This window comes from Schistocerca cancellata, chromosome 2, assembly GCF_023864275.1.
Source record: "Schistocerca cancellata isolate TAMUIC-IGC-003103 chromosome 2, iqSchCanc2.1, whole genome shotgun sequence".
Lineage (NCBI taxonomy): Eukaryota > Metazoa > Arthropoda > Insecta > Orthoptera > Acrididae > Schistocerca > Schistocerca cancellata.
This window is the reverse complement of record NC_064627.1, coordinates 315,090,978-315,114,531: the sequence shown is the minus strand read 5'-3', so window position 1 is coordinate 315,114,531 and position 23,554 is coordinate 315,090,978.

Here is a 23,554-nt window from a genome sequence, read left to right as displayed (position 1 = left end):
CGCTGGCCTTGAGAGGCGGTAATGCGAGACCTGTGTCCGGCGGGCACCGCGAGGGTCGCGGAAGCCGCTACCAGCCGGGGCGTCACGCAGCACTCCCACAGCTGTCAGCGAGGTAAACACCCGACTCGGTAGATTAGTTTGCTGTGCAGTTCAGTATAGGCGCATCTCTCTGTAGTGCGTTTAAAATAACTTGCGACTTTCGGCAGTTCTGAGCGGAGTGAGTAGACTGGAGATGGAAGCGTAGTTGCCAGTGTATGCTGAGCGCGCGAGCAGTCGACGATAATGCCACCCCTACCTTAGTTAGTCGCCGTTAGCCGGCCGCCAGATATACTTACTTTGACGTCAACGAAACGACAATACTTACTCTTAGATGTATACACCAGGACCACTCTGACCGTGGATTTTTTTATTGATACTGTGCATGCGTCACTGCACATACGCGGCCCGTTTCCGTCAACGTGAGATCTCGTAGACGATGGACGTTCGAAGTTGAGAGACATTGTTTAATTAATTTGACAGAAATACAGGGAGACAATTATTGAACTATATGAAATCAAATCCTCGTAAGCTCTGAACGGTTTGCATTAGGACGTCAAACTGCACCGTTAGCCGCGAGGCATGATGGGAATTAGCATGCGCAATCATGGTTTGGTTTAGAGACGAAGCCCACTTTCATTTGGATGGGAAGCCCACTTTCATTCGGATGGGTTCATCAATAAGCAAAATTGGCGCATTTGGGGGACTGAAAATCTGCATTTTCCGATCGAGAAGACACTTCACCCTTAACGGGTGGCTGTGTAGTGCACAACGTCCATCACGGAATAAATGATGGAATATTCCTTGATAGCACAGTGACTACCGAACGGTACGTTAAGATTTTGGAAGATGATTTCATCTTTATTATACAAAGCGACTCTGATTTCGATAGGCTGTGGTTCATGCAAGACGGAGTGGGTCTAAATTAAAGACAAAATGTACAGTAATAAACGCAAAACCATTACTGAGCTGAAAACAGCCATTCAAGAGCTAACTGACAGCATCGATGTTCCGACACCTCAACGGGTCACGCAGAATGGCACTATTCGTCTGCACCACATCATCACCAACGATGAGAGGCACATCGAACATGTCATAACCTAAATCCGAATATCTGTAGCGACCTTTATATGTTGAATATAGAGTGTGCGCGCCTTAGTTTATAATTAGTTTACGTTTTTTATATAGTTCAGTAATTGTCACCCTGTATGTTTTTCGGGATCGTTGTGACTCTGCAGTACACATTGTGTAACTGTTCTGTCAAGGAGTGCGAAGTTCATTTATGTGAGGGTGGCACGTAGGAATGTCGTTTTGGTAACGAAAGACGCTGCGCGGGAAGAAGTATTGAAAGAACTCAACTGTGAGTGTGACGTAACTTACTTTCGTGATGATTGTGATTCTGAAGCTGTTATGGACAATAACGAAACTGACCATTTTACCGGATCTGGAGACAACGATGAACAAAATATAGTCGGCCACGGTAACAACTGTTGTTGTTGGAACACAGCTGTCCCTAATAGTTCAGTCCTGCCAGCTGCCGATAGCATTGTAGTCTATAATGCAAGTGCGTGGAAATAATAGATGAACGGATGTGTGAATGATTCAGAATACGTCAAAATATTTGTGTAATACGTACAATTTATTAAATGAACAGCATCTTCATCTAATTAAACTGCAAATGAATTCTTTAGATCCGTGTCACTTTCAGGTTTCTTCACAGAAAACTTTCCAAGACAGTTTGTACTCAGTCTCGAACTTTGCATTTATTAATACTAATATTCATTGAAAAGGACATGAGAGAAGTGAAATGACATGAGTTTATTGCGTGAGACAGTCCTCCCCGATAAGCCGCCACGGTAGCTCAGCGTGTTCGGTCAGAGGGCTTCTCCCCCTCTGCAATAAAAAAAACTGAGTAAAGGAATCAACGATCGTCTTGAACGGATGTCTTGTGACGTCCATCCAGACCAAACGCAACGAACAATACCGAACAAAGGAAAAAAAAGAAAAATGTGATCAGCGTGACGGATTGCCGTCCTACGGGCCCGGGTTCGATTCCTGGCTCGGTTGAAGATTTTCTCCGCTCAGGGACTGGGTGTTGTGTTGTCTTCATCATCATTTCATCCCCATCCGGTGCGCAGGTCGCCCAATGTGGCGTCGAATGTAATGAGACTTGCACCGAGGCGGCCGGATTTGCCCCGAAAGGGGCCTCCCGACCAATAGCGCCAAACGCTCATTTCCATTTCCATTGCGTGAGACTCCAATTTAGTTATAAAATATTATATTTCCAGACAATTTCTGCGGCAAATGATTGGGGGTCGCTGTGACCCTGATGTACACTTCGTGTGACAATTTCAGAGGTGTAAACTACTCCGGTTAACAGAGGAGTTACATTAGTGAACGTTTTTTTGCTTTATACGAGTAACCTGAACGACCCCAAGGGGAAAATCGTCACTGTGCTCTTCCTCGAACTCGGAACTGGAACCAACTTAAATGTCCGCTTCTTCAGTCAATTGTTCCAACGGTGTAAGAATACGTGTCTCCTGAACTACCTTTTTGGTATGGCTGACAATTCGAGTCCACTCCTGTGATATAACATTTGCAATGATTTCTTTTGTCATATTGAGCGTAATCTTCTTGAATGAATTTCTCCTTATGCAGTGCAGTGTACACTCGCATGAAACTTCCTGATAGATTAAAGCCGTGTGCCGGACCCAGACTCGAACTCGGAAGTACTATACAGACCACGCTACCCAAGTATGAGCCATGAGCCGTCATCACAGCTTTACTGCCCGCAGTGCTTCATCTCTTACCTTCAAAAATTCACAGAACTTCTCCTACGAGTCTTGCACTTCTGGAAGAAAGAGCATTGCGGGGACATGACTTAGCCATACTTTGATAGCTGTTTCCGTAATGAATTTTTGACTCTTGAGCGAAGTGTGCTCTGATAGAAGACTACCTGGGAGATTAAAACTCGTGCTTCGGTGGCTCAGTCGGCAAAACACTTGGCCACTAAAGGCAAAAGTCACGAGTTCCAATCTCGAGAACATCCGTATCCTCCTTTTTTTGTCATATTAAACTTGACCCAGCCGAATTATTCTCAATCAGATTTAAATTTGCGTTAAACTATATCCTTTAGCGTTAGTCATATCGTCGACCTGGTAGCGTCGATTTTTTCCTTGTACAGCGCTACAAGTTCCATTAGCTCCACCTTATTCATGACAGGTTCAACTTTATCCAATGGAACATTTCTTTGTACGCCGAGCAAAATGTCCGCTTTCTTCCACTGCATCGTTGATAGCTTTATCCATCACAACGGGGTGGTAAGGTGCATTGTCCATTACTTTATTGAATTCATAGAAATATTTTGTAGCAGAAAATGAGAAAAACCACTTCGTGAAAACCTTGCCGTTCATTTCTTCGTGATAGTAGCCTTACTTCCTGGAAATGAACAGCAATTAATTTGAAATGAAGCCGCTCGCAGAGTCACAGTGAAGGACGATCATCCGGTCACCCTTGCCAAACGGTACTTTCATCGTTCCTTGTGCTGTGTAGCTTGTCCAGCCTAGCGTGTCAACGTGTAACACGCATTACCTACATCTCATCCAGCCACACGGTGTCTTAGAATGAAATGCTCCTCACGGCTTGAAGGTATCTCTCTTTCCAGACAACTATGCCACTTTTATCGCTGATAAATATCATAGATCAAAATTTTTCGTGCCACAAACCAAGCTCATGAAGACAACTTCGAAGTGATGACCTACTCCCACTGAACAGCTCGGTTTAATTGAGAGTGAAATAACTTTAGAATAAGCAATTGAAATGCCGTATGGCTAGGGCCTACCGTCGGGTAGACCGGTCGCTTGGTTTAAGTGTTTCGAGTTGACACCAGTTCGGCGATTTGCGTGTAAATGGGGATGAAATGATGATGATAAGAACAACACAACACCCAGTCCCTGAGCGGAGAAAATCTCCGACCGTGCCGGGAATCGAGCCCGGGCCGTTAAGTATGACATTCCGTCGCGCTGACCACTCAGCTACGAGGGGCGGACTTGTAATAGGTTATTCCTAACCTTGATAATAAGCAAACACATGTCTGCGCATTGCATTCTGTTGGAATGTGTCCATCTTGATTATCAATTTGTCGTAATTGTTTTTCTTGCCCGGAGTTTATAGTAAAGACAGAGTTGATCTTGCTTCATCATTATTCACGTTTCCTTTAGTTCTTTTCCGTCCCAGTTCCCAGTACCATAAATCGGTGAATGTTAAGTACAGCAGATGTCCCGTCCACTACTCTCTTGACATCTGTGTTCATAGATCGGAATTAGCCTTCCAACGCTCGAAATCTTCGTAGCTGGTGAAAGTGTTATTGGACAACCACTTTTATTGCGAATCTCGCGTTCAGAATTGTCACGCTGTTGTTATTAATGTAACACGAGCCGGCCGGTGTGGCCGAGCGGTTCTAGGCGCTTCAGTCTGGAACCGTGCGACCGCTACGGTCGCAGGTTCGAATCCTGCCTCGAGCATGGATGTGTGTGATGTTCTTAGGTTAGTTAGGTTTAAGTAGTTCTCAGTTCTAGGGGACTGATGACCTCAGGTGTTAAGTCCCATAGTGCTCAGAGCCATTTGAATCATTTTTTTTTTAACACGAAACACACGTTCGCAACGTCTGACGACTGCAGAACACTTCAACGCCAAATAATACCACTTCACAACGAGAGCTTACGAACGTACAGCTTGATGCAGCTCCCCTTCAGATATCATTCTACGCAACATGCAATGTTATAGCTGCCCTTCAAAACCCACGCGTGGAATTATCGTGTTATTTCTCTACACACAAACTATTAGTCCTGCATAAAAAATGAACAGTACTTCTTTGTAGCAAATTTAATGTTTTTCCCTCGAGGCCATAATTTTCGCTTCCCACGCCCGGGTTCCCGGGTTCGATTCCCGGCTGGGTCAGGGATTTTCTCTGCATGGTGATGACTGGGTGTTGTGTGCTGTCCTTAGGTTAGTTAGGTTTAAGTAGTTCTAAGTTCTAGGGGACTGATGACCATAGATGTTAAGTCCCATAGTGCTCCGAGCCATTTGAACCATAATTTTCGACTTTTTCCAGAGAAAGGAAGAAAGTGACTTCAAAACGCACCTACACCCTCTAATCAAACCTCACCAGTCCAGATTTCTAGTGTGTTGTTTGTGGCACTCACTCCTACCACTACACAAAAACTTCCGGGTACGTACCCGAACCATTCCCGTTATTCGACTTCTTTTTGGTCTCTATTGATTGGGCTACTCGTCACCAGCATAGTCACCTCTTTCGTTAAAGTGGCTAATTTAAACGTGCCCTTGAGGGTACCAGCATAGTCGGCTATTTCGTTAAATTAGTAAGTTAAACATGCCCTTGAGGGTAATTAAAGAATAACGGCTTTTGTAAACGTCACACCCAAAGTAATTACAGTGACAATTCGATCCAAACTATCACAGTCCCTTCGTAGTCAGAATGTGTGACGTATACAACGATGTAATTGCTTATGTTTTGCTGTTAAGATTCACAAAACTGTTTGGTAAAATTTACACAAACGTTGATTTTGCTATTTGTAGGTGCTTGTTTGAGCCGATGGTGTAATAAGGCCTGTTTATCATGACCAAAGAAAGGTCGGATATGGGAAATATTTCGTACAGTCGTAAATTTTTGTATGTTGGCAGGAGGAAGGGACATGAATTACATACTAGAAATCCTGAATGGTGGAGACAGAGTGTAGGAGTGGGGGCGTGTCTGAAGGTCACTTTTGTATGGTTTTTTTTAATAACTCGAAAAATACGAGCTCTGACAAAATCATTTCCCAGTACGAAATGTAACTACATTAAATTTTCTACAAAAAGGTTCTGTTTACTTTTTTTCTACAGGATTAGCAGTTTGTGCTTAGCCAGCGAGTGAATATGATAATCTCGCTCGTGGTTTGTTGCATAAAACGATATCGGTGGGGGAGCTGAATCGCCCTGTACATGCATCTAACGCACGACACCACGTGGTACTGTTTATCCACTGCCTGGCAACAGGAGCGTTTTTCGAACCGAACCAGTGGCGGCACGCTAGGGAATACCGTCTTGCCATTGGTGTTAGTTGTACCATGGCGTTAAGTCCCTTATGGTAAGCCAAACGTCAAAGGTCGTAACTAATTTTGGACGCACTATAAACATCACGGGCACTTGTAGATTTACACGGTTGTAGACCTATGCATACGTTCTAACGTTGTCGTCGTAGTTGTCTTCGGTCCAAAAGCGAGCGAAGTGATGCAGTGATGGGCCCACTGGACTCACATTCGATAGGATGACGGTGCAAATCCGCGTCCAAACACACTGTATTAGGTCTCTCGTGATTCAATCGCTACAGGCAAATTCCGGGATATTTCCTTCCGCATCCTTGAAATGACCCGAGCTTATGCTTCGACTCTAAATGACATCTTCGACGATGGGACTTCAATCCTAAATCGTCCTTCCCTCAGTCCAGTGTCGTGGTTCACGTAGCTATCCATGTTGGGCTATCTCCATCTCTACTGAAAACTAACATGCATTAGAACCTGCTCACTGTAGTCAAGCCGTCCAGAATCACTCCAGACACACACACACACACACACACACACACGCACACACACACACACAATCGCGCGCGCGCGCGCACGCAACCGGCCTCTACCAAACTGACGGTTTCTTGATGCCTCGGGATGTATTCTATTATACTTCCCGTTCTTCTAGTCAGTTTAAGACATAATTTTCTTTTCCTCGCCAGTTTCAATCAGTAGCCCTTAATTGGTAGTTTGACCCACATACTCATATGCAGCAATTATACAAAATTAACTGTACCGATTGCACTTGATTAATCCGCATAGATGACACGTTTCAACAGGCTGCCAGCATTCAATCAAAACAAAGGGGAAGAATCAACACATTTTATCACGTCGAATAGAACCTTATCACCCGGTTCCAATGTCACTCACATAACTACCGAAGTGTAGTCTTGGAGACCTCAAGAAGTATTTAGTACATAGAAAGTAGATAATCGCCATTGAATTTTTAATTTTTTTTATTAATACCTTCACACATACGCAACATAATTGGTAAGCCTGGAATTTCAAAAACAAATTAACTGATGATGATGATGATGATGTTTGGTTTGTGGGGCGCCCAACTGCGTGGTTATCAGCGCTCGTACAATTTCCCAATCTTTGCTCAGTCCAATTTCGCCACTTTCCTGGATGATGATGAAATGATGAGGACAACACAAACACCCAGTCATCTCGAGGCAGGTGAAAATCCCTGACCCCGCCGGGAATCGAACCCGGGACCCAAATTAACTGAATAACTGGAAACATTAATAGTCTTAAGCGACAAGAACTAAGACTTTGCTTCATAGATATGAAAAACCCAATGTGTTATGGTTTTAACTCTGTTTTTTTATCATTTATTTATAGAAACTGTTACTTTAGGATCATATTTATGTAGTCAAAATATGAATTCATAATAATTAAATTTATTCAATAGAACTGCAATCAACATTTTAAGGACATAGTCAGTATGTTTTGTTTATTATATACTTACGTTACACATAATTGCAAGTCTTCTTCGTATTGCTTTTGAAGCACACACGAACAGAGACATATCTTCATGCGAGGCGAAAATTCTGGCGAGGTTTTAAAGTACGTTCCAGATATACAGACTTCCTGTAACAGTGTCAAATGGCCGCGCGGGATTAACCGAGCGGTCTAAGGCGCTGCAGTCTCGGGCTGTGCGGATGGTACCAGCGGAGGTTCGAGTCCTCCCTCGGGCATGAGTGTGTGTGTGTTTGTCCTTAGGATAATTTAGGTTAAGTAATGTGTAAGCTTATGGACTGATGACCTTCGCAGTTAAGTCCCATAAGATTTCACACATAGTGTCAAATGTATGCAGTTTTCCTCCTCCTGCTGGAACGACATGCACGGCACAATTTTCGCTTCTGAATTTCTCTTCAAGCTGTGGTAGTTCCACTTGAACACCAAAAACTTCTAACGCGGACTCGAGTTTCAATGGTGGCACGTTTGTCAGCAACTCGAATTTCCACCAAAGGTGTAACGAACACTTTCGCAAGAATTTTCATGAAATCTGACCTGTAAAGTGGAAACTCTTTTTTGTAAGAGACATACGCATTTACTGCATTAATACCAACGGTAAACTATGACCATAACCATAGGGGAGTTCGACAAACACAGCTGTACTGAGCACAGTTTTCTTCCAGAATATCAGCACAACTCTTTGTTTTATTAGTAGGCAATGATCTCTGGTTTTCCACTTACACCGTCAGCGCCCCTACAATCATGCATGGAAGATGCCGACACTACTAATTCATTCTTCTTTGGTACGTGGGAATATAGCGTCATTTTATTACGGAACCGTTAGAGCTCTTAAACCACTTTCCCTTGTTTTATGTTGTGGAAATCATAGGGGTATATATTTCTTGTTTTTCTTAGCAATACCTACAATTGTCAGATCACTTTCCATCAGGATTTTCATCAAATCATTGGATCCAAACCAGTTGTGAGATTCCTGTTGGAATACTGAAGATGATTTTTCAACCTAATAAGAGCTTGTGTCAGTTTCAGAAGTATACGTTTCTCATATGTTAAGTGTTACACCGTCAGAATCCTTCCCAGTGTGTAAGTAGGCATTGCGAAGATACCCACTCCTTGTATAAATCAGGTACACGATCTTAAGACCTTATTTGACAGGCTTCTAGGGAAGTAAAATTTAAATTTGCATCGTCCGGGCAATCCTACCGACATTTGATCCACAGTGGCACAGTTTCCTATAGTACACACTCCCTGGCAATTCTGTATGAATCGAGAAAAAAGATCCGCAATTAGCGCTGACGGATAATTTTTTTTCTCTCTTGTTTGTCACATGGCTTCTCAAATCTGAGGCATGCTTGTGGAAATGCTGATCTGTTCTTGAATGATACACATTGGAATGGATCTCTGCCAGTTCTGTCTGTAACAAGAGTCTCGAAACTTCATGATTAGATTCGAACACTGCAGCATATTTCAAAAGACCAATGAATGCCCCCAGCTCTACTAAAACGGTTTCGTGAACATAGTAGATGTCCTTCTTTTTCTTTCTTTCCAATTTTTGTGTTTGTGAGCTGTATTACTTCCGTATGGAAAACATTACATACCTCGCTTGGAGTAGTTTCCACTTTCACTCATGCCTGGCGGCGTAAACCAGGAAACTGTTGGATAAATACTTATGAAGAAACAGTCACGATCGGAAAATATTGTTTATTTAAAATTACCGATATCGGCACATACAATAGGCCATCTTCAGATTGATTGCACCATTTGTTGGAGCTGGTGACGTGTTGAGCAGCTGCACGTTTCCGATGCTTTACAGTTATCGTCTTGACAACACACAGATACTCAGCACGTCGCCAGCTCCAGCAAATGATGCAATCAACCTAAAGATAGCCTGCTGTTTGTGCCGAAACCAGTCATTTCAAGTAAATGAGGGTTGTGACTGTTTCTTCATACGTAATTATCACATGTAAGATCGCAGACATTCCCAACCATGTTGGTTAAAATCCTGTACTATAAAGTTGTGTTGTCTAGTTGTAGATGAAGAAGCCCTATTTTAGTTGACTACTTGAATTAATTGTTCCCATAAAAGTTTCTTGGAATTTCATTGGATTCACATGCCTCGTTAGAGTTGGTTTGTGAAACGTGTTAATTGTGTTGTATCTCATCGTCAATTATTCCCAGTATAGTTGAAAAATCGTGATTAATGTCCAGTACAATTTCTTCATCACAACCATCGTGAGAGTAAAAAAAAAAATGGTTCAAATGGCTGTGAGCACTATGGGACTTAACATCTATGATCATCAGTCCCCTAGAACTTAGAAATATTTAAACGTAACTAACCTAAGGACATCACACAACACCCAGTCATCACGAGGCAGAGAAAATCCCTGACCCCGCCGGGAATCGAACCCGGGAACCCGGGCGTGGGAAGCGAGAACGCTACCGCACGACCACGACCTGCGGACGTCGTGAGAATCACTTCTTGGTCTAACCACTGCAATAATATACGACCAACATCGGGATCATTCACCATATACCTCGGAAAGGACCGGCCTTTGGTGACATAGCAAACAAAAAATGCAAGTCACAAAGTTACACGTAATAGGAAACTGCAACGAAGTAAACACAAAGACACTACAAAAAACAAATTAACTGTCCCCGATCAGGCCCTGAAGGCCGACCGGCACCGACCGGCCGCCGTGTCATCCTCAGCCTACAGGCGTCACTGGACGCAGATACGGATGGGCATGTGGTTAGCACACCGCTCTCCTGACTGTATGTCAGTTTACGAGACCGGAGCCGCTCTTCTCGGTCAAGTAGCTCCTCAGTTTGCCTCACAAGCGCTGAGTGCGCCCCGCTTGCCAACAGCGCTCGGCAGAGCGGAAGGTCACCCATCCAAGTGCTAGCCCAGCCCGACAACGCTTAACTTCGGTGATCTGATGGCAACCGGTGTTACCACTGCCGCAAGGCCACTGCCAACAGACTAATACTATAACGAAGGGTTTTGTGCCCGCGCAGTTGTGTAACTCTGTCAGTTTAACAGCAACAAGAGGTAGGCCTACTACCCGAGCCGAGGGAGTCTCGCGATTTATTTCGCATGCTTTCATTTCGGGCATTATTCACTGCGTGACTCGCTTGTAGCTAGTCGCTGATTATCTCTGGCAGAGCGAGTCCTAAAGTAGACCTTGAGCAGCGTTGGTGGAGCAGTAATAGCAGTAACAGCGAGGCAGCAAGTGGCAGTAGACCAGAGGGCGTCACGGGCCGCGTTCCGGACACGTTGGGTGAGTCGGCCGTTAGCGCTGTTTATGTCGAGACTTGGTGTGACTGGTGAAGTAGCAGTTACGACACTGATCTGAGTGCGGCGTCCTTCTGTCTGCACACGCTGATTTGTCCGGCTTTGATATTCAATGCTGCACAGGGCTGGAGGCTGAGAGCAGCACTAGATATTTCCTGGAGTGTAAAAAATCTGCTACATCGCTCGTTTATGATCAGTATTTGTCATACTGCGATACGCCCGTCACTACTGTCTGCGCTTGGTGGCTTACTGAAAAATTTGTTTGAGCGAAAGTATCTCAGTTAAGGCTCTGTTGCTTCAGATTATTTATATTTCTTATCATTCAAATATTTGGCTGTATATGTAATTGTGCCTGTATTGGGGATCTCTTTGTACCACTGACAGCTTCATTGTGTTGTATTTATGTTGATTATTCGCCGTGTGAGCCAACGGCCTTGACTCATTGGTTTTAAGTTAAGAAGTGTACTGCGCATTGTAATGAATTTAGGGTAGATAAGTTTTTTCTAAACTTGCTTAAGCACAGTGTAATGTCTTAATTATTATCTTACGTGAATACTTCCAGATCATTTAACCATAATTACTGGTTTGAGCCTAAATGGTGATTGTACTTGCATCACGTTTTGACAACCTTAATCCATTTTGCTGTTTTTGTACTTGATACATTTTTTTATAGATTTTATCCTGATTTTAACAGTGTGTTTGCCGTCTTGTGTGTTAAGGGCCTGTTTGACTAAAAAAACAAATTAGGTTTCTTAAAATCCTTTGAAGTCATTAAGTGACCTTTTCTTAAATTGCCTTAAAGACTTTTTTGCTGTATCCCTTTGAGCAGCTTCTGTTTTATAAAGTGAGAAGTTTTTCTTTTAACAAAATTATAGTTTCATATTTATTCTGGGACTGTGTTTTGTGGCTTGCTGAGGTAAAATGATTTGTTACTATTGCTGTAAGCAACTAATTAGCCTCATCCTGTCGCTCATAGTTATTTTTGATTAGTGTACTTATTTGTTAATGATGTTATCTATTTATAAATAAATGCAACCATTCAAACGACAAATGACACTGTTATTGTGGGTTCGCCCTTCGGTGCTCTCCTTGTTAGACTCTATCCTGTGTTTAGGGATTTTACTACCAACCTCTGAAGATCTGAACAAACCACATCTGAATGATTAGAGATTAACAGTTAGCACCTGATGAACAATCTGGTTTTGAAAAGGACAATCAACTATTGACGACGACTTACGCTGCAACAGGTTACAGAAAAGAGACAAGAGTTAAACATCGCAACTCACAATGATGACCTTCAGATGGGAACCTGTTAAGTTGCAGCAGATAGCTTCAAATTCCAACCTAACATTGTCGGCGCACAAGACGCATGTGACGGCACTTCAGGGCAGGCAACCAGTAAGATCTAAATAGGTCTGAATAATAAAATAATTTAAATATCTAGGACGCGGCATAACTTACGAATATAGACATGACGTGGAACGCAGTTTAATAAATTTAGTTCCGTATGTGCAACTACGGTAAGAAGTTTGCAGAATAAAACCAGGAAAGTAACCGAGCTGAAGTTTCATAAAACAGTAACAGTACCAACACTTACCTATGGAAGTGAAGCATGGGCAACAAGACACCAGGTTCAAGATGTGAGATTTCTGTGCGTGTGTGTGAAATCTTATGGGACTTAACTGCTAAGGTTATCAGTCCCTAAGCTTACACACTACCTAACCTAAATTATCCTAAGGACAAACACACACACCTATGCCCGAGGGAGGACTCGTACCTCCACCGGGACCAGCCGCACAGGTGAGATTTCTAAGAAGAATAGAAGAATGTACAAGGGAAGATCGGAAAAGAAATGAAGGTACAAGGAAAGATTGAGGAATACATAATCTAAACGAGAATATAAAGAAAAACAGGAGAAAATAGAACATGTAGACAAGCTCCCAGTAAAGGTTCTAAATTATAGATGCACTGGAAGAAGAAATGTAGGAAGACGATGCAAGAGATGCGTATCGTAACAGACAGTTTGCCGAATACATTAAATGAAGGAGAAGGAGAAGTATGGTATCTAGTTTGTTTTGTGAAAGTGCTTTAACATGGTCGCCCCCTGTCTTATCTGACAGCCTCTTTTGGCGAAGCACCAGGAGATTAGCAAGTCACACAGTTAGTTTTCTCTATTTCTTTTCACAATTTAACTCTGAAGTTAGTAGTAGTAAGACGGATAATGTGTGTGCGTGCTGTGTGCTGACGCACGAAGAGCTGGATGCAGTTCGCGATCAGTTGAAGATGGCTATGGCCGCTATCAGCCGTCTGCGGGGTGTTGTTGCCTCAGGGTGTGGCAACAGCGGTGAAAGAGGCGCGTCGCATGCAACACCTCGAGTGCCCGTTTCTTCGCACATGGGCTCTGCTGACGAGGCGCCTTCAATATATCGGGTGAAAATATCGTCAATATACTGTATATTGATATTTTTTGGAAAAATCTCATAATTTTGTCAACAGCCCTAACGCTGACTGCAGGTTGTGTGGTGGATTGCCCTGTCGCTCGAGGCGGAGATTCATTGTGCAGGATGGCCGTTCGGTCTCGCCCATTCACCCTGTAAGTGGACACGTGGCCGCTCCTTCAGCAGGATCTTAGGAGGCACATAAGGTCAAGGGTTTGCTAGTTGCCAGTAGCTTCAATATTAGGTACTATATGGAGCCCCTCAAGGAAAATCTTCCAGAGGTCGAAAGAATTCCAATGTGCACTCGATGTGTCTGCCAAAGGGTGGGAGAGGGGTTGGGCACTTCATCCGAGATGTGGAGGAGGTCCTGCCTGCAGCTATGGAGGGCGCAAGGAGCAGTAGTCAGAAATTTCTTGCACATGTCGACACCAATGAGGCCTGTCGCTCGCATTCTCAAACCATCTTCAATTACCAGAGGTCTGAGGTGTAGAAATTCTCCTTCCAGTTTGACTGCCCCTATCTGCGCCGCAGCCAATAAAGCAGCTTAGCTTGCCGTAACGGAGGCACAAGAGTGCATGTGAACTAAGGCACAGGGGTTAAAGCAGTCCATCCCGGGTTTCCGCACGCCTGGCACGCTTCACGGGACCCGTTTAGCCTGGTGTCGATCCAAACTGTCTACAGAACAGCCAGGTATATGTTTGAGTAGATAATTTCACTGTACTCAGCTGTCTTACGGTGGGAGCAGCAACATTAACAAAACAAACTTTAAGGAGATTGAAGAGAAATTGAGAACTGGGAAATACATACTTGTCACAAAGTGGAGCACAAGTCCAGTATGGGAAAAGCTTTCATGTGTTTGCCGGCCGCTGTGGCCGAACGGTTCTAGGCGCTTCAGTCCGGAACCACTCGGCTGCTACGGTCGCAGGTTCGAATTCTGCCTCGGGCATGGATGTGTGTGATGTCCTTAGGTTAGTTAGGTTTAAGTAGTTCTAAGTCTAGGGGACTGGTTACCTCAGATGTTAAGTCCCACAGTGCTTAGAGCCATTTGAACCATTTTGTGTGTTTATGAGGCAGCTTCAAATAAATCGGTAGGTGTCCCGCAATGAAAATTGTGTAAAAAGGTACTAAACACTCTTTCGGGAATCTCAGGTACGTTATGACACGTCTGTAAATTTGACCAATAATTTCTTCACACGATTATTTAAAAAAAAAAACAAAGACTTAGTGGTAGTCAAATGTGTGCTAATGACATGAGGCAATTTAGCAGTATATAGGCTTCACAAATTTCGGCTAAACATTGGCAGAATTGGGAATAGTATATAATTCAGTGGATATAAAAAACTCCATCTGGTGGTATGAGAGATGAAGAAAGATTGGTATGAAAGAAGAGGTTCTTCTTTCAGCCATGCACTTTTTAGATTAACATAATATGAAAAACAAAAGTCGCGTTAGTTAAAATGCTTTGAGGAATTTATAATGAACTGATGTGGGCAATTAGTATGAATTCAGACAACCTGCAATAGACAGCCAGGAAAAAGTAACTGAGATTGTTATAACTGTGTTCATATTTGGCTGAAACACACTAAGATTACAGAAGGTAGGCTTCCAAAATCTTACTTTCGTTGGCGTTCCGTTGTAATAGACATCTTCAGGTTAAGTGCAAAGGATCTTGACTTTCAGAGATGGTTCTGCTTATTATAGAAAACATGTATTAGAGGTGGGCAGATGATGGTTCGAACTGAAAACAACCCGTACTAACCGGAAGATGGTGAAGCTGCAGAGAAAACCGCTCCTATCGAAGTACTTCATATGTCCGAAATAAACCAAAAATGAAAAAGGACAAACATATCCACAATCTTCTGGGCTACAATGACCCAAAATAATTATATGTAGTATGTTGGGCGTCGGGCAAAAATCATGCGAACGCTACTGATAAAACTACAGTGAAAGGGCGTACAGAATAAACTGCTACGTAGCGTAACACCGCTTGAAGTCGGACAAGCAGGCAAGATTCTTTTAGCCTGTTTGCGTTGGACGAAGATTAGCTTGGATAAGAGTAAAGTAGCCTGCCCGTCCGGCTGATAACGTGCGGCAGCATTCCTGCTTGGCTAACAGGCAAGAATGGGCAGGTTAAAAGTGAAACGTGTATACCTTTGGTACAGGTAGCTGGCGGAAGCCTCGATGACAGCTCTGGGGAGCAAGAGAGCTCACAATTTGGAAGTCGTAACCAGAGAAGATATGAGTTCTTTGGTTTGGAGCCGTGTGGTGTGTGTCTACCAGAGGCTCCGCCGATTCTGTGACGCTCGTGGCTGCAGATTTCTGGACCTGCGTTATGGGGGGCATAACAGCAAATTCTCGAAGTACTCGTAACAAAGTTCCTAAACTTACTGACATCCAGGAAAGCTGCTAGCTCAAATTATTCTTGTTACCTCTATCTGACTGAAACCCGAAGTAGGAAGCTCCAAAGTATTTAGCAAGGCATGGAACAAGTACAGAAAAGACAGAGTAGACGCTGTAGTTGCGTTCTTTTAATTACCGTCAACAATATATATAAAATGATGTGTCCAGTAAATGGACTATCGTCATTATTTTGAAAGAAGTGTCATTGAATGGCATGTTCACTTTACTATAATATGAATTTTTACTGAGCCGGTGTTGTCTCCAAGTTGGCAAGTTGGCCTATCACAGGCATATCACTTAGGTCCTTGGATTTTCTATACTAAGAAATATAGCATTTCCGTGTTTGTCAAGTTGATGGTTTGTTAAATACGTAATAAAACATTTCCTTCATTGAATCTTCTGTATTCATAAATTGGTAGATGATTTGCTCACAAAATAAGTCTCACAAAAATGTTCCACAAGTCTCTTCCTTCCACATCTAAACATGACTGCTTCATACAACTGTCTTTCCGACACACCATCATACAATAATTAACTCACCAAATGCGAGTAAGATGAAGGTCAAGATAACATTTCAGATGAAGAAGTTAAAATGGTTTACTTGCTTGTCAAAGACATTATTTCGAGGAAATTATGTACATTTAGAAAAACTCACAAGTAGTGAAAATAAATTATCATATTTACCCATTAAAACTTCTAAAGTGTCCTAGTCACATAAATTATGAACAGTAATGTATGAAATACGGGAACTTACTAAACATATTTTATACAAATTTTTCTATTTACAAATGAAATTATCGAAACCCATCGGTAAGAGAGGTTTAAAATGTGTATCAGTCTTGAACAGCATGCCTCCTAGAATCCCACACATAAATATATATTGGTGGGACTCTGCTAACGCTATGCTGCTACAAGCCAATATTAAAATTTTCTTATTACAAAAATAAACTAGAAAATTTCTCATATTCGGCGATTACAGCGTTCGCATTGGGTAATTTCATATCTTGTAGTCTTGGCTCAGAATAGATTCTTCTGACTTCTTCTTAAAGAACAGTCGTTGTCATTACTCTACTGTCCTTTATTTTATTAAAATTTCATCAGAGCATACATCTACACAATTATAATGATAGTAGCCTTGCATTCTTTTTAGTCACCTTCAACTTGTCCTACAGAATGTATTCCTAATATTAGCACACGAACCAGATTCTTCTGTCACATAACAAAATAGACACAAAATAATGGATGTAACATAGCTGTGGATAGATAACAATTACTTTGCGATCATGTCATGCAAGTATGACTGCGAACCTGATCATGGGAGAGATTATGTGAATTTAATGGAATATTGGAGAACCCTTAACTTCTTCCATCTTACGCAGTTCACGCCACCAGATATTCTCACCATAACTGTTGAATGTTGATGAGTAGATTGCATATGTTGCAGATGGAAGTCAATGGGACTCGTCGGCCAATTCAGGCTGCCTCACAAACTGTAAGAAGCAGAAGAGTGTCTTTATTACCGTTCTCCATCATGAAGAGGAGTGTCCTCTTCGCCTCTGTAACGCTAAATGTATTCGCGGAGTCTCTACAGCCAAAAGAAGTCTGAGCCATGTTCCGCATGTCTGATTTGCACAGAATTTATTTCTAAAAATAACCCACCAATGAGAAAAAAATCTCCCAACGCTAACGAGTGGTGTAATTGTTATGTTGCTCTTTTGTACCACCAAAAACAGGGTAAAAATAATTCTGAAATCGGCCAACGTTCCGCCTCTGCTGTTCTGAGATTCTCGATCTTGCGAGCCTAGTCATCATCTCGCTTCTTTATTCCACCAATGCAAGATCTTTTCACGTACAAAACTTCACAAAACGACTCCTGGCATCCCACCATGGCTGTTTGAGGACAACCAATGGGTTTCTTTCTTGTCTGTGGAGGAAACCAAACTCCGCCAACCTTGCAGGTCTTGGCGTTGCTTGTTTGCTTGTTTGTTTGTTTGTTTGTTTGTTTTTTGTCGCAACTTGTTTTTCATCAAGCAAATGAAAAAAACGGAGTGCAAATAGTCTGGCTGCTTTCGGGAGCGGCAGGCAGACAGCGAATTGTTCAAATGCCTTCTGAGAACTCACTGGGCAAGGTATCAAGGCTTAAGTAGAAAAAACTTGTGCGGAAGAACCTAGTTGTAAGAAGACCATTTCTTTATTGGCATCAGTCTCCACGGTTCACAGCTTTTTGCGTTCTGTTGGACTCTTGCACTATGCATTGTTTCCTAAGAAAATTTGCTAAGGGCATCATGGCAGCGCCTGAGACAAAACAACTTGGGCCAGCGGCATATCTGCCTTGTATCACTGGGTCAACACCTCCTCCCATTGGTTGGCAAAATTTTCGCAAGTTAATCTTTGTCCCCAGGGAACAACACAGTGGGGCATCTCAGCTCGCATGCTCTGGTCGCCTTTCCAAAAGCTCCATTCACATGGGTGAAAATTCTGCAATTCCAATTAAAATGATGAATTCCAATTAAAATTATGAAAAGATGATTTGATCTGACTCACTGCTATTAAATTTATATTTTGGATACAAATAATAAGTTGATCGGTCTAAACGTAACTTTATTCGATGATCAATTGGCTCTGCTTATTAAGAAATGAGAAGTGTCAAGTTGGGGGAAGGCTTGATACTTCTCATTGCAAGAAAACAAGAACAGAAAATTTAGTGGGCGGTAGTATACTAAGAATTGTGATATGACATCAACAATCAAATAATTCTTGTCGGCTCTGCTTATTAAGAAATGAGAAGTGTCAAGTTGGGGGAAGGCTTGATACTTCTCATTGCAAGAAAACAAGAACAGAAAATTTAGTGAGCGGTAGTATACTAAGAATTGTGGTATGACATCAACAATCAAATAATTCTTGTCCCTCTTCCAACTATTTATCTTTTGTGTGGCAGGTGGTAACACACCATAAGTTAAAAATATTATCTGTTAGGATATGGAAACAAGGTTACTTTGCCAATCTATGAAAACCCAAAAATCGTTCACTCACACTTACGGGGATCATCCTAACTCATTCATTTTCTTTGCCAGTACTGTCACTGAAGGCTTTAATTCAATCTTTATGATATACAGATTTCATCCTTGAACATAACCACTTAGAAAGAACGTGTTCAGTTTGAATCCAAAAACGTTTACAATATAAGTTCGTTTAGTATCCATTCATTCTCTCAAGTATATGTAATTCTTTTAATCTATATTCGTGTCTTCCTCATCCACTCATCCAACTGATGGTTCCCTGATTTTGTCATTTATCCTGTAGATGAATGTTGGGCGAGGTTGGAGTGTCAGGATGCGCCATATTAAAACTCGTTCAAGTTTCCCAAGTGATTTATTATTTCCAGCTGCAGTGCCCCCATTACTCTAGGTATATCGTCACTGGGTCCTGCAATGCTGACAACACCAATTTGCTGTCTGCAAAACGGCATGGCGCGGCATGGCTGCCTTCCCGACCCGTGCAGTGCTCTGCTGTGTGTCAGCCTTGTACGACCGTGGAGTTGCGACGACGTAAGGATCTGCCGGAAGCCGACTCAGTGGCCTTCGCCTCGGGATGCCTCTGGCGTGTGTTGGGAGCCAAAAGGACTGCCCGCAGTTGTGAGCTGTCGACTTTCCCACTGCTGACTGGCCACAGACCCCATGTTAGCCACAGAGGGTCGAACCAAAGACCTGCCGTGGACTGGAAAGCTGGCACCCCATCTGCTGCTGCTTGTAGCTGGTGGTGTAACACGCCCCGCCATCCTAGAGACCTATCACACTTGAATGCCTTGTTAGTGAACCGGCGCCTATTTATACATGGCTGTGCGCCTCTGTTTTGCTAATGTGCCGCTCTGAGTCATGTACCCATAACACGTAGGTAGGCCTATAACTTGCGCCATGCAAACCACTGCGTTTACTCTTCTCAGCAAGTCTATGGCCCTGTGGCCTCCATTCTACTTCACAACCGCTGGTAGCGTATCTTAGTGTCAACAGGCCCACACCTGGCTGTAACTTGTGCGCTCCGAAATGTTGCGCTGAAGCTACCCTTTTCCCATCTTGAACGCTGGTGCCGCTAGATTATTCCCGCCTTCAGAAAGACCCAGCCCCCGGGTCGGCCTCTAACTCCCCTTAAACTTGTTTTGGTCGGCACATAGTTATGACATATTTACTACTGCTATTAGATGTGATCTAGTCCTCTTAAAACACATGACAAGAGACAAAATGTAAAAACTCCTTACTGGATGACCACTCCACTGAAAGCCCGATCATCCCCTTACCTACCCATTTTACGCCCTTGGTATCTAATCCACTGGGATTTGGACTACTGTCGGTTCCCTTTTGGAATTGGCTCTCCGCCTGATCAGAATAAAAAGAACACACGACAAAGTTAAGGATGCCAAAGCACTTGGCACAGAGGTGCTCAAAATGATCTTTACTTGGCGCTGGCTTTCCTTATATTGAGCGACATGCTGCACAAGCTGTTTGGCTGATATGAGCCCCTCTTGCTCTGAAATGAACTGGTTTACAGATCTCAACAGATCTGTCTCCAGGGTTTGATTTATCAAGGTCAGATTCTGCCTTGGCTAAAACTCTTAAGTTTCTTCTGGCCAGTACAGCTGTGGCTGTGTAACATTCAATTGCGAGACTCCTGAAATGGACGGTGGCAGATGGAACGTTGGCCCTATTATGTTACACGCAGTTCCATTGCTTAAAATTCCGCTCCCTTCGAGTTCTATACGTTTCACTTCTGCAAATACTCCCTGCTCAAAACAACTTGCTACTAGTATCAAATTTTCGTAGATGGAATAGATCCAATGCATCCCGACCTGTTGCAAGCTCAATTTCGGCTCTCCGGCGTCCCTGGGACAGTCCATTTCTTTCCTCCTGTATAAAAATAGCTGCACCATGCACGTGTCCGGATTGCTTCTTATCACCCTCGCTTGACAAACCATTACCTTACATCTATGGCAGCTCCTTAATTCACCCCTTGTCATCTCGGCGTACCGGCTGTTAACTGCTGAGATCAGCAGTACCTCCTCAGTTTTTTACTTCTACCAACATGCTCAATGCTTCCCTATTCAGTGACCTGAAGACAGTGATCACCATCACCCTTCCTCCCCCTTCAAAAAGACTGCTGTCCCCAGCAGACTCACAATACTCGGAAACACATATAACATATGAAAATACAAAGCCTAATTAATCTATACAAACCCATATGATACATAACAAGAAAACAAACAACTACAAATACTCTACTACTTTCTGGATCGCAAAGCATACAGTACATCATGCTGTACTCTATCTTCCTGGTTTTCTCTGCGCTGAACACCTCTCGTCATGGACCCTTTCTTCCTCTTCCTTTCCTGTGACATGCCTGTAATCACACCGGGACAACCCTTAAATGGCCGCAACCACCCAATGTGTACTATCGTTGTTCTAATTGGCAGCTGAAGCTTAACATTAATGGGGGATGTGGTTTCAACTACTTGGTATGGCCCTTGATACCTCGTGATGAACTTCTTCGTTTTCCCTTTTGGTGTACAGGAGCTGGATAGTATTACCCATTGCCCTACTCTGTTGTTGTTGTTGTGGTCTTCAGTCCTGAGATTGGTTTGATGTAGCTCTCCATGCTACTCTATCCTCTGCGAGCTTCTTCATCTCCCAGTACCTACTGCAACCTACATCCTTCTGTATCTGTTTAATGTATTCATCTCTTGGTATCCCTCTACGATTTTTACCCTCCACCCTGCCCTCCAATGCTAAATTTGTGATCTCTTGATGCCTCGGAACATGTCCCATCAATCGGTCCCTTCTTCTTGTCAAGTTGCGCCACAAACTTCTTCCCAATTCTATTCAATACTTCCTCATTAGTTATGTGATCTACCCATCTAATCTTCAGCATTCTTCTGTACCACCACATTCCGAAAGCTTCTATTCTCTTCTTGTCCAAACTATGTATCGTCCATGTCTCACTTCCATACATGGCTACACTCGATACAAATACTTTCAGAAACGACTTCCTGACACTTAAATCTATACTCGATGTTAACAAATTTCTCTTCTTCAGAAACGCTTTCTTTGCCATTGCCAGTATACATTTTATATCCTCTCTACTTCGACCATCATAAGTTATTTTGTTCCCCAAATAGCAAAACTCCTTTACTACTTTAACTGTCTCATTTCCTAATCTAATTCCCTCAGTATCACCCGACTTAATTCGACTACGTTCCATTATCCTCATTTTGGTTTTGTTGATGTTCATCTTATATCCTCCTTTCAAGACACTGTCCATTCCGTTCAACTGCTCTTCCAAGTCTTTTGCTGTCTCTGACAGAATTACAATGTCATCGGCGAACCTCAAAGTTTTCATTTCTTCTCCATGGATTTTAATACCTATTCCGAATATTTCTTTTGTTTCCTTTACTTCTTGCTCAATATACAGATTGAATAACATTGGGGAGAGGCTACAACCCTGTCTCACTCCCTTCCCAACCACTGCTTCCCTTTCATGCCCCTCGACTCTTATAACTGTCATCTGGTTTCTGTACAAATTGTAAATAGCCTTTCGCTCCCTGTATTTTACCCCTGCCACCTTTAGAATTTGAAAAAGAGTATTCCAGTCAACATTGTCAAAAGCTTTCTCTATACTGCAGCAAACTTCCTTTCCGTTTCACTGCGTCTTCCTGCCTTTCCAAAGCCTTCGTATTCGCCTTTTGTACCCGTTTCCAAACAACCCGAATTGTTCTCACGAATTGATGTACAGATTCACTGGTCCTTCCTTTCTGTAGCTTCAATAAATCAAACGGTGACGGCATTTATCGCAGTTACACTAACTCATACGGAGACAAACCGGTATTGGTATGGATTGTTGCATTGTATGCGCATAAAATATGCTTCAAATACTCGTCCCACTGACTGTGATGAAAATCCAGATAAAAACTCATCATCTTCCTGATTGTTCTGTGTATTCGTTCTGTCCTTCCATTCGCCTGTGGATGCAACGAACTCATCCTCAACTTCTTTACGTTCAACAATTTACACAGTTCCTCCATTAAATCCGACATGAAGTTGGTCCCTTGGCCAGTAATTACTGTCTCCAGGACACCGAACTTCAAAATCTCGCCGGCCGGAGTGGCCGTGCGGTTCTAGGCGCTACAGGCTGGAGCCGAGCGACCGCGACGGTCGCAGGTTCGAATCCTGCCTCGGGCATGGCTGTGTGTGATGTCCTTAGGTTAGTTAGGTTTAATTAGTTCTAAGTTGTAGGTGACTGATGACCTCAGACGTTAAGTCGCATAGTGCTCAGAGCCATTTGAACCATTTGAACCATTTCAAAATCTCATTGTTGGTAACGCTTGCGCGACCATTGCTACCTGCTGATTTGGCATAGCCACCATCTCCACATACTTCGAAAAATGGTCTATTATTGTCAGAACCAATCTGTTTCCTGATGGTGTTCGACTGAAAGGTTCTAAGACATCAGTTCCCAACATGGAAAATGGACAAGTCGCTTCCGACAATCGTTGTAGCTGTATGTGTTTCTGACTCAAATGTGCTCTCTGCGCATGTGGTATACAGGTCTTGACATACTGACCCACATCCAGTTTCGTACCTCTTACCAATACCTCTACGCCACTCTCCTATTCGTGGCTCTACACCCGCCATGATCAGGTAACACGTGATCATGTGCTTTCTTTAAAACCTCATCTCTCAGTTTCGTTGGCACTACTACACTTGGCCCTAACTTCGTTTCCCTGCACAGGACACTGT